We start from the raw sequence: 10870 nt of genomic DNA on the forward strand, positions 1-10870 counted from the left end.
AGAATCCTGTTGTCTATTAATGGTTCATGATTAAAGACTGTATAAATGTAAAGAAAAAAACAAACAAAACAAAAACTTACAACAACAAAAGTGTTTGTATGTGTAGCTGTATGGAAATATGTGGCACTAGCTGTAGCATTCACAGCCAGAAAACATTTTTGCCTTCTAGTATTATTTGATGACATGTTATAGTGTTTAAAATGTATGGCTATTATTATTAAACATATAAACGGTTTGAAGATATCATGACTCTTTTATGTTTCCCTGTTCTTATGTATTTCTATATTTAGTAATGCATGTATCGTTGTCTAACCTTGTATCTCCATATCTCCAGTGGTGTAAAGTAACTAAGTGCATTTACTTAAAAGGATCCCTGGCTAATACGACAAATATGCCTTAATACATTATAATTGTCCTCTATAACTACAATGTAAAATTAAAAACAGCTTAAATATTTTATTTCTTCTAGAAATAGCTAATCTTTCACTCAATAGGGGAAATACCTGTCGCAGGTTGATGATGTCATAAATGTCATGTGTGATCTATCCCTATGGAATTTATGGCATGCATGTGCAAAAAACACATTTGAAATATTGATTTGATGCTCATATTAACCATAGGAAGTATTACGTTTGTTTTTATTTGCACATGCGTGCCATAAATTCCATAGGGATAGATCACACATGACATTTATGACATCATCAACTTGCGACGGGCATTTCCCCTGTTGAGTGAAAGATTAGCTATTTCTACAAGAAATAAAATATTTAAGGTGTTTTTAATTTTACATTGTAGTTATAGAGGACAATTATAATTTATTAAGGCATATTTGTCGTATTAGCCAGGGATCCTTATAAAAGAAAAGTAAAATGTAGAGGTATTTGTACTTATTAATATTATATTTCCAATTCCCCATACTTTTACTGACCATATACATCTCGGATCCAAATATTGTACTTTTACTCCAGTACTTTTATTTGGAAACTTTAGTCACTAGTTAGGCCTACTTTGTAGATATAAATTATAATATTATACACTTAGTGAAACAGTCGATCTACAAGCTCACAACGTGTCGTGATGAGCTTGTAGATCGGCTATTTTCACTACTTTTATTAGAATTATTTATGGATTTTTGGCGTTTTGGACTTGCCAGGTTTCCAGCTGAAAGCAGCGATACCATGTTGACATCAAGGGCTCTATTTGGTGCTTTAGTGTGTACTAGCCCTTACCCGTTCAAAGATATGAGCTCCGAAATGATGTGCAGTGTGTGGGTTATGGGATGTGCACTGTGCACACAGTATATGAGGGATGGAAAGTAACTTTAACTGGTGCTTGCATGATAATATGTAGGAGCATCAATGTAAGAAATACCCGTTTCGTTTAATGGCTACAGAGATACTGTGTACCGATCTGCATGATTTTTGGACAAGATCTGTAACAGGGCCAGACAACGGACCCCCCCGCCCGCCCGTCCACACACACACACACACACACACACACACACACACACACACACACACACACACACATACACAGAGCTGGTTAAACATGTTGCCTCATGCTAGATGCAGAATAGCCTCAAGCTAGATGCAGAATAGATATAGATACACCATAAAAATGCTAATATACAGCATATGATTTGTGAAAGTGACAAACGGGCTTCACAGTTATGTCAGGTGTGTTCATATGCTAATGGTGATGCGATTTCAGATCAATTGCTCCAGCCACTGAGGAGAAACGCTGTGACAGACACTCACTCACTCAGACAGACATTTGGAAAATTATATGTTTGATGGAGAGATGCAGTGTTAATTTCATCGACTAAAACTGCCAAAAAAGTGTAGTTGAATACCCTTTTTCACTTTTTTCAATGAAAACTAAATAAAAACGAATCTATGATGACTAAAATTAAGACGAAATGTATTGACAATTTTAGTCAAATATAAACTAGACTAAAATGTTAGGGAGGGACGAGTGAACAAGAGATCCATTAGAGCTAAAAGACAAGTACGTTTGGTCGTGCTTGGGTGTTACGCTCTTAAAATAAATAGCTGATCTACAAGCTCAAAACGTGTCGCAGCGCGATGCGTTGTGAGCTTGTTGATCAGCTATTTTCAGCATGCAACCAAGTGTAAAATCATACATTACGACGCCATCAAGGCCCGCCAAAATACATTTTTGTCTACAAAAACAACTGTAGGTTTACTAGACTAAAATCTTACGTCATAGTCTAAAACTAGACTAAAACGAATACATTTCAGATGACTAATATGCCATGGGATGACAGCATAGTATTCTGCTCGCTGTGTTTCAGCGTATTCAGCGCTACTATTAATGCTTAGGACGTGGCAGAAACAGTGAGACCTCTCACTCTGGATGTCTGGAACACCGGTGAGGAACACGGTTTTATATTTAACACAAAAACCAGACAATGCAATATTTATCAGCTGGAGTTGCAATTGTCCAGTATCAAACTACAGCTGTGGGCAGAACCTGTCACACTTCATATTCATCATGCTGTGCTGTTGTACTGTATCAGACTGAGATCTCCTTTTAACTCATATGCTCTGGTCTTTCAGTCCTTTCTAAAATAAAAGGTGTTAAGTGTGACAGGATGTGTATCAGCTTCCTGTGCCTGCGAAGAGAAGCCTAACCAGAAGTAGGCTATCTAAGTCAGTGGTCCTCAACCTTTTCAGGCCGTGACCCCCAAAATAATCATATTTTAACTGGGGACCCCCAAAGTAATCATATTTTAACTGGGGACCCCCCACCTTGCACAAGCACTTGGAATTGTAGGAGTTGGCATTACATTTGGTTTGACTCGATCTATTCCATTGTGAAAATAGCAGATCTACATGCTCACAACGAGGCGTTGTGAGCATGTAGATCGGCTATTTTCACAATTTCAGCCTCTAATATGTGACAATTTGACCAAGTTTGACCAGAGGTACTAAAAAGTTCTTTAAAGTCCTTAAATTGTCACTTTAAAAAATATGTGCAGATACCCTCTATCTATACACTTCAACTTTATGTTGGTTTGTCTACTGTTGAGTGAGAAAACAATGTTCATATTTAGCTTAACATCTGGGGACCCCCCAAAATAATTTGGGGACCCCCCTGGGGGTCCCGACCCACAGGTTGAGAACCACTGATCTAAGTAACAGCTATGCCCCCGAGCGCTGGTCACGATCATCTGAGCAGCAGTCGGCTGGGTGAAGCTGAAAGTGACAGTCTTGGCCTGTTATCCTGAGCTAATGATCATGAGGTGAAGAGGACAACATGGTATTTGTGTCTCTGTGCAGTGGATGTCTCCAGCCATGGACACATTAACCACTATATCAACAAGCTGGTGTCCCACTATTTAGGTTAGGGATATGGGCAACTTTGATGATGAGAGGCCACTATATTTTCACACTCACTCCAGAGGGCCACAATGTCGCAGTGCGACACGTTTTGAAATTGTAGATCTGCTATTTTTGAATTGGAATCCTGAAATATTTTCAACTATTTTTTTTATTGTAATCCTGAAAAGTAAAAATTATATTTCATTTGAAATGCATTTACTGTATAAATATGTTCCTATGTTAACTTTATGAACTTAAATACAAATGCATTGGACATAAAAAAAAAAAAAGAAATCAATACTATATTATTTAGTATTCCGATATGAACCTGAGGGCCGCAAGGCGGGGGCTGCATGTGGTCTGTGGTCTGCAACCCGCGGCTCAGGAGCCACATGTGGCTCTTAGGCCCCTCCCTAGTAGCCTAGTAAACTGACTCCTCCCATCTTCTGTTCGAATCAGGCAGGAAGAGAGACTGGTTTACGAGGCTACCTCCCTAGTGGCTCCCTGTAGCTTTACAAAACATTATATGGAAATTAACAATGTTTATTTTTAATGTATTGTTTCTGTAGAAGGCCAAATATGAAATGTACATTCTTACGTGCTCCAATATTGTAAAAATGTGTAGAATAAATAAGAAGTTTCCGACATTCCTGTCAAAACGCGCATCTATAACATGTTTATTAACAAACCGGTGTGATTCCTTGCTACACTGTGGATTCCAAATGCAAAAAAGAAAGAAATATAACTGAGGAATAAAAACATGGAATGTAATAGTTTGAGGACAGAGTTGTTTGCTTTCACTGCCAATATGCCAGTAATGGCGAGTGCCAATGCTGCTACAGCTAAGATCTGCTGTGAGAGGTCACAACGGGGAACGCGCGTGCCGAATCTGAAGCCGGTGGGACGAACGGTTCTCGAGATACGCGGATTACATACACGCACGCACGCACACAGAGACTTCTCGCATTTATTGTAAGATTAAAAAGTCCTTAAATTGTCACCCTCTATACACTTAATCTTTATGTTGGTTTGTTTACTGTTTAGAATACAATGTTGCACATTAAGTTAATCATCTGGGGACCCCCCAAAATAATTTGGGGACCCCCCTGGGGGTCCCGACCCACAGGTTGAGAACCACTGGTATAGGTGAAACATCTAAAAAGCATAAGATCTACAAACTGACAACAAGTAACATGTTAATTAATGGTGCTTGTTGCAGTGCATGCCTGTCTCTTTCGCACGTATAGAGCCTACTGCAGGAAGAGAGAGAGACATAGAGAGAGAGAGAGACAGAGAGATATAGAGACATAGAGAGACAGAGAGAGAGAGACAGAGAGACAGAGAGACAGAGAGAGAGAGACAGAGAGACATAGAGAGAGAGAGAGAGACAGAGAGAGAGAGAGCAAGCGAGAGAGAGAGAGAGAGAGAAAAACGCTATTTTCTACCACCAAACCACAACTTCTACTGTATAGTGAGTCATTTCCATGGCACAAATTCTGACTTAGAACTGCAGAGGGACAATTAGGGGGCATCAATTCTACAGAAACGCACAGTCAGTGTAAGCTGTAAGATAAAACACGGGAGACAGCCTATAGGTGTGGGTGATATGAACAACTTGATGGTTCTCCTGACCACGGTCATTCTTCTGGATGGTAAGTACTGTACAATAATGATTCTCAACCTGTGGGTCGGGACCCCCAATTATTTTGGGGGGTTGGTCCCCAGATGATTAACTTAATGTGCAACATTGTTTTCTCACTCAACAGTAAACAAACCAACATAAAGTTTAAGTGTATAGAGCAGGGGTTTTCAAAGTGGGTGACGGGGCACCCTGGGGTGCCGCGACGGCAGTCCAGGGGTGCCGCGAGATCATTTGATAATATTTGGAATTTATTTGGACTCTTGAAAAAATATTTAGTATCATTTTAAACTTGAAGTACACAGTTATTTTCAGTCACTTCTAACTAAAATGACTATTATCTCAACGTTTTCCTCGCAACATAATCACTAAAATATCATTACTGTCGGGCAGAAACCTCTGTCGCACAAAACTAGTGAAAACAGCCGATCTACAAGCATCCGATCTGTGTGCTTGTAGATCTGCTGTTTTCACCAGTTTAGTACATTTTATAGATACATATAAAACGAACATACAAGGGTTCCACCCGACAACAACGATATGCAATAAATGTGAGGTGCTGGGAGTGAAAATTATAATGTAGGGGTGCCTCAGATTAAAAGAAATATTCACGGGGTGCCCTGAGACAAAAAAGTTTGGGAACCCCTGGTATAGAGGGTATACGATATGCACATTTCTAAAGTTTAAATTTAAGGACTTTTTAATAGGCCTACCTCTAAAATGACACATTAAACATTGACCAAATTGTTAAATATTAGAGGCAGAAATTGTGAAAATAGGCGTTTTGAGCATGTAGATCTGCTATTTTCACAATAGAACCGTGTTATACAAAATATAATAGTGATTGTAGGGTGGGAGGTTCCATTTTATTCCTAGTGGATCAAGGTGAATTCAGGGGGTTCAAGTTTGGGTCCCTTCACTCACTATACAGGATAAAAGACCCCCCAAAATATCTTCTTTAAGTAGCATGTGAGGGGTCTAACTAGGGGTTTTTCATGATTCTGAATCCATTCCAAGTATTTGTTTTGCATGAAAAACATTCCTTGGGGTAAAAACTGACTTAGTGATGAGTCGTCACTTTTCTGGGGTCAGCTCAGTTTTGTCCCTTTTTAAAGAAGATTTTTTTAGGTCTTTTTTTCCTGTACAGTAAGTGAAGGGACCCAAACTTGAACCCCATGAATTCACCTTGATCCACTAAGAATACAATGGAACATTTTTAACATGTTATTTGGATGACCCTGAGGATCATAAAAAACCTTGAACCATTACTACTGCAATTTCTTTTGGGTCAAATGCGTCTCTTTCTCACTCCCCCCAAATTCTCTCTGTAAATATACCTGTTGATGCTATTGAGTTTTCTACCAATATGTATTGGTATTGTATTGTAGTGTATTGTATATTGTATTGCATTGTACAGTACATGTATTATTGATGAAGTACAATGGACCACAATGGAAAAAAGACCCCCTTGGGCACTTTAGCATAACCTTTGACTGTATGGTCCCTACTACCTGTGCTAGCAAACCTGTAAGTAAAACAAAACAAAGTTATTGTTAACAGGGATATCTGCTGGCCACAGTGTCCATCATTGTTTTCTGTTGACAGGGTTGTGTGGCGAGGACTCCGAGGAGTATCGGGACGTGACAGTGGAAGGGGTGCTGGGAAGTGAAGTCACAATTAGATGCTCTTGTGCCTGCGTACAGCCACAGGCATGCGTGAAGTACGTCTGTAAGGAACCGTGTCATGATGATATAATCCGTAGCAAAGAACTAGGAATAGTTTCAAATGGGACATACAGCATTCATAGTGGAAGAGACAAGTTGTTCTTCGTGAGCATTATTGATCTGGCGACCAGTGATTCTGGCACCTACAGGTGTGGTTATATCTGGCCTGACCATAATGTCCGCACAGATCTCCGTACAATACATCTCAACGTTAAAGATGGTGAGTTTTACGGTATCGCTATTGATATGTTATTTATCTTTTGTGATATCATTACAGGGGTATTTCACATTAAAACACTTCTGGGGTCATTTTAAAGTATATTCAGACTATTGTTGCTGGTTTCAATATTTCGATATTTGATATTCATTTGATCAGACACTCCTATATGAGCCCATTCAACTTCAATCTCCATTTTGACCATGTTGGATTCATTGAAATCACACGTCTCTGGTTCTGGTGACTTTCTAAAGCATGAGAGGGCCTTGTTTTTAAATGTCCACACATTAGAAGGACAACCTCAGGCACCAGAACCAGGGATGTGTGTTCTTGTTTAGGAGAGAACGTTTATTTACAGTAAAGGTGTGAGATTAGGCTGAAAAAGGAGGGAAATCAAATATTGACATGCCCATAATAGTCCCTGTCCACCACCACGGAGGTTGTGGGTTCCATGAAGGTCATGGGCGCCGTTGCCCCTCAATTTAGCCTTGTGCCCCTCAAACCAATGACAGTGGCCTTAATGCCCCAGCTGACTGTACCACTTTCTCCTCTGTCTCTTTCTGGTCAATATGTAGACAGTAGACAGCGGTCTCTATTTCTTGTCATGTAAACACCAGTGTCTTTTGTTGAGATTCTGAAATCGTAACTCCCCCGAGTCCCCATCTTTAAACCAATCCAGTAACTTTGATTGGTGCAGGGCTGAGCATGGATCAGATGGTAAATCCCATCATTTATCTATTTCACTGCAGATTAGGTTATCATCCTTAACCCTTAAATTCAACAAATTCTTTCAATGGACTAAAATCTTGTTTTATTTGATGGCTTTCCTGCCCTGGGATTTGGCCTTTGTGCCCTCAAAAAACAAACAACACCAAAGGCCAAGTAGCCGTGCCCCTAAAATGACAAAATTCCAGGCTTGCTAGGCTATATTTGTGTGTGTGTATATTATATAGTGTATACCTGTATATCCTCTCCTCCTCCCCTCCTCCTCTTATTGGACAGAGGGACACCAGACAGACATTTGGTCTTTTAATAGTTAGATTACTGTATAGGACAATACGATGACTCCTTGAGTGAAGTATAAAATGTATGCCTTTTGTTGACAAACCCACCAAGACTTGGCCAACACCACCACCAACACCTCCAGGCTGGATGACACCCCCTCCAGACCAGCAGCAGGTAAATGAGACCCTTACAACCTATGGAGATCTGGAGCCAAAACAAAGGCCTTCTAAATCCTCCTAATCTATTAACCTACCGATATATTGAACATTATGCGGTCTCAAAGGCCACTTGTGTGTGTGTTTTAGTGTGTTGGTTGGCATGTTATGCACAATAAGCTTCTAAGCAAATGCCTTATAACAGGCCTACATTTTATGTACATGCATTTATGCATGTGAGCATGTGTGCACTATGCATGTGAACGTAAGGTACGTGCAACTTAAGGTACGTGCAACTTAAGGTGCAAAAGTGTGGATGATACAGTAATTTCTATTTGTTGAAAACTTGTTGCATGTTGATGCAATGATTCAAAATATAGTTCACCCCCCAAATTACTTTGTTTTCCTACCAATTACTCACCCCATGGAGACTGGAGTTCAACAATATTCTTTTAGTTTTTATCCCACATCAAAGAGAATAATTTGATTATTGTAAATTTAGCCCCATTGATTGCGGATGGAGACAATAATGCATTTGTGTCTCCATCCGGAATCAATGGGGGTAAATGTATTCAAATTATTGTTTATATTATTAAATTCAAGTCTCCATAGGGGGAATAATCAATAGGGGGAAAAAGTCTTGTTGGGGGTGAACTATTCCTTATCATGATCATTTTCAGTAATTGTTATTTGTCAAATAGCTGCTGTTGTTGGCACTATGATTTTCAGTAAATGTTAATAGAAATAATTGTTTTTGGTTGCACCATCAAACATATCATTTTCCAAATGTCTGTCTGTCTGAGTGTCTGTCTGAGTGAGTGTCTGTCACAGCGTTTCTCCTCAGTGGCTGGAGCAATTGATCTGAAATCGCATCACCATTAGCATATGAACACACCTGACATAACTGTGAAGCCCGTTTGTCACTTTCACAAATCATATGCTGTATATTAGCATTTTTATGGTGTATCTATATCTATTCTGCATCTAGCTTGAGGCATATCTATTCTGCATCTAGCATGAGGCAACATGTTTAACCTGTGTGTGTGGGTGTGGGTGTGGGTGTGGGTGTGGGTGTGTGTGTGGGGGCGGGCGGCGCGCGCGGGGGGGGGGGGGGGTCGATTGTCTGGCCCTGTTACAGATTTTGTCCAAAATCATGCAGATCAGTACACAGTATCTCTGTAGCCATTAAACGAAACAGGTATTTCTTACATTGATGCTCCTACATATTATCATGCAAGCACCAGTTAAAGTTACTTTCCGTCCCTCATATACTGTGTGCACAGTGCACATCCCATAACCCACACACTGCATTTCATCATTTCGGAGCTCATATCTTTGAACGGGGTGTGTGTTTGTGTGTGTGTGTGTGTGTGTGTGTGTGTGTGTGTGTGTGTGTGTGTGTGTGTGTGTGTGTGTGTGTGTGTGTGTGTGTGTGTGTGTGTGTGCAGGCGGGCGGGCGGGGGGGGGGGGGGGGGGGGGGGGTCTGTTGTCTGGCCCTGTTACAGATTTTGTCCAAAAATCATGCAGATCGGTACACAGTATCTCTGTAGCCATTAAACGAAACAGGTATTTCTTACATTGATGCTCCTACATATTATCATGCAAGCACCAGTTAAAGTTACTTTCCATCCCTCATATACTGTGTGCACAGTGCACATCCCATAACCCACACACTGCACATCATTTCAGAGCTCATATCTTTGAACGGGTAAGGACTAGTAGTAACTAAATAAATGAAAAAGAAGAAAAGGAGAAAGCAGAACAGCTTAAGGATGACAGAATTCTTAAGAAAACCAGACGAAGCGGACAAAGATAGACGCAATAAATAAACTCTACAGACGTCTTAAGACAACGTGAAAGAAAAGCAGCACGTAAACAAGGGGGACTTTCCGAAACAGTATTGAGTTAGCAGGAAGAAATGAGACAGCTAAATAACTTGGAAGGGACCCTTGGTTTATCAGAGAATGAGTCAGATGAGCAATGTTCACAGGCATTAGCATTTACAAATGCCAGTGAGAGCAATTGCACTGTGAACGAGGGACTTACATTCATTTGAATTCTATTCAATTACATTTTATTATAGTGCCAAATCACTATGGGGGGAGACAGAGACAGAGAGAAGGAGAGACAGAGAGAGCGACAAAAAGGGAGATACAAGCACTTATTAGTAGTAGCAATAACAATAATAATGAATATTATAGAGCATTGGTTCTCAAAGTCCTTGAGGGAGCTCCAGGGGGTCCCCAGCTAAATAGTTAGGAACCAAATGGACCCTTATAGGTATGTAACTCTCAGAGTGTACAAATGGAATCAAATGGACCCATTAGGGTCCATTTTGGTTCCATTTTGTACACATGGTTCCATTTGTACACATAATCCACAGTCGTTAATGGAGCGACCCGCTCCGCAATCCCCTTTGATCTGCAGCTGGGGGTCCGTAATCACAGTCCACAGAAACCTGAGAAATGGGAGACACAAACACTCCAGGGGAGCGGTTCCCCGGATGTTAGTCTCTCAAGAACAGCCTAACTGAGCTCCAGTTACAACTGAGCTCCAGTTAAAAGTGAAAAGGATCAACCTTTTCTTTGACGATGGCTAGCCAGATTCCCCGGATGTTGACTTAGTGACAGGACTTACTGGAGCATAAACCATGCATGCATATGTTTTATGCACTGAACCCACACCAAAGGGGAGAGGAGAAGAGTTCTCCCTAACGCTATGTTCCTCTACCTCCGTATTCCTTGGCAAAACCGGAAAACCCAGCCGTCTGGTCCGAAAATAACAAA

This window comes from Nannobrachium achirus (genome assembly GCF_963921795.1).
Source record: "Nannobrachium achirus genome assembly, chromosome: 3".
NCBI lineage: Eukaryota > Metazoa > Chordata > Actinopteri > Myctophiformes > Myctophidae > Nannobrachium > Nannobrachium achirus.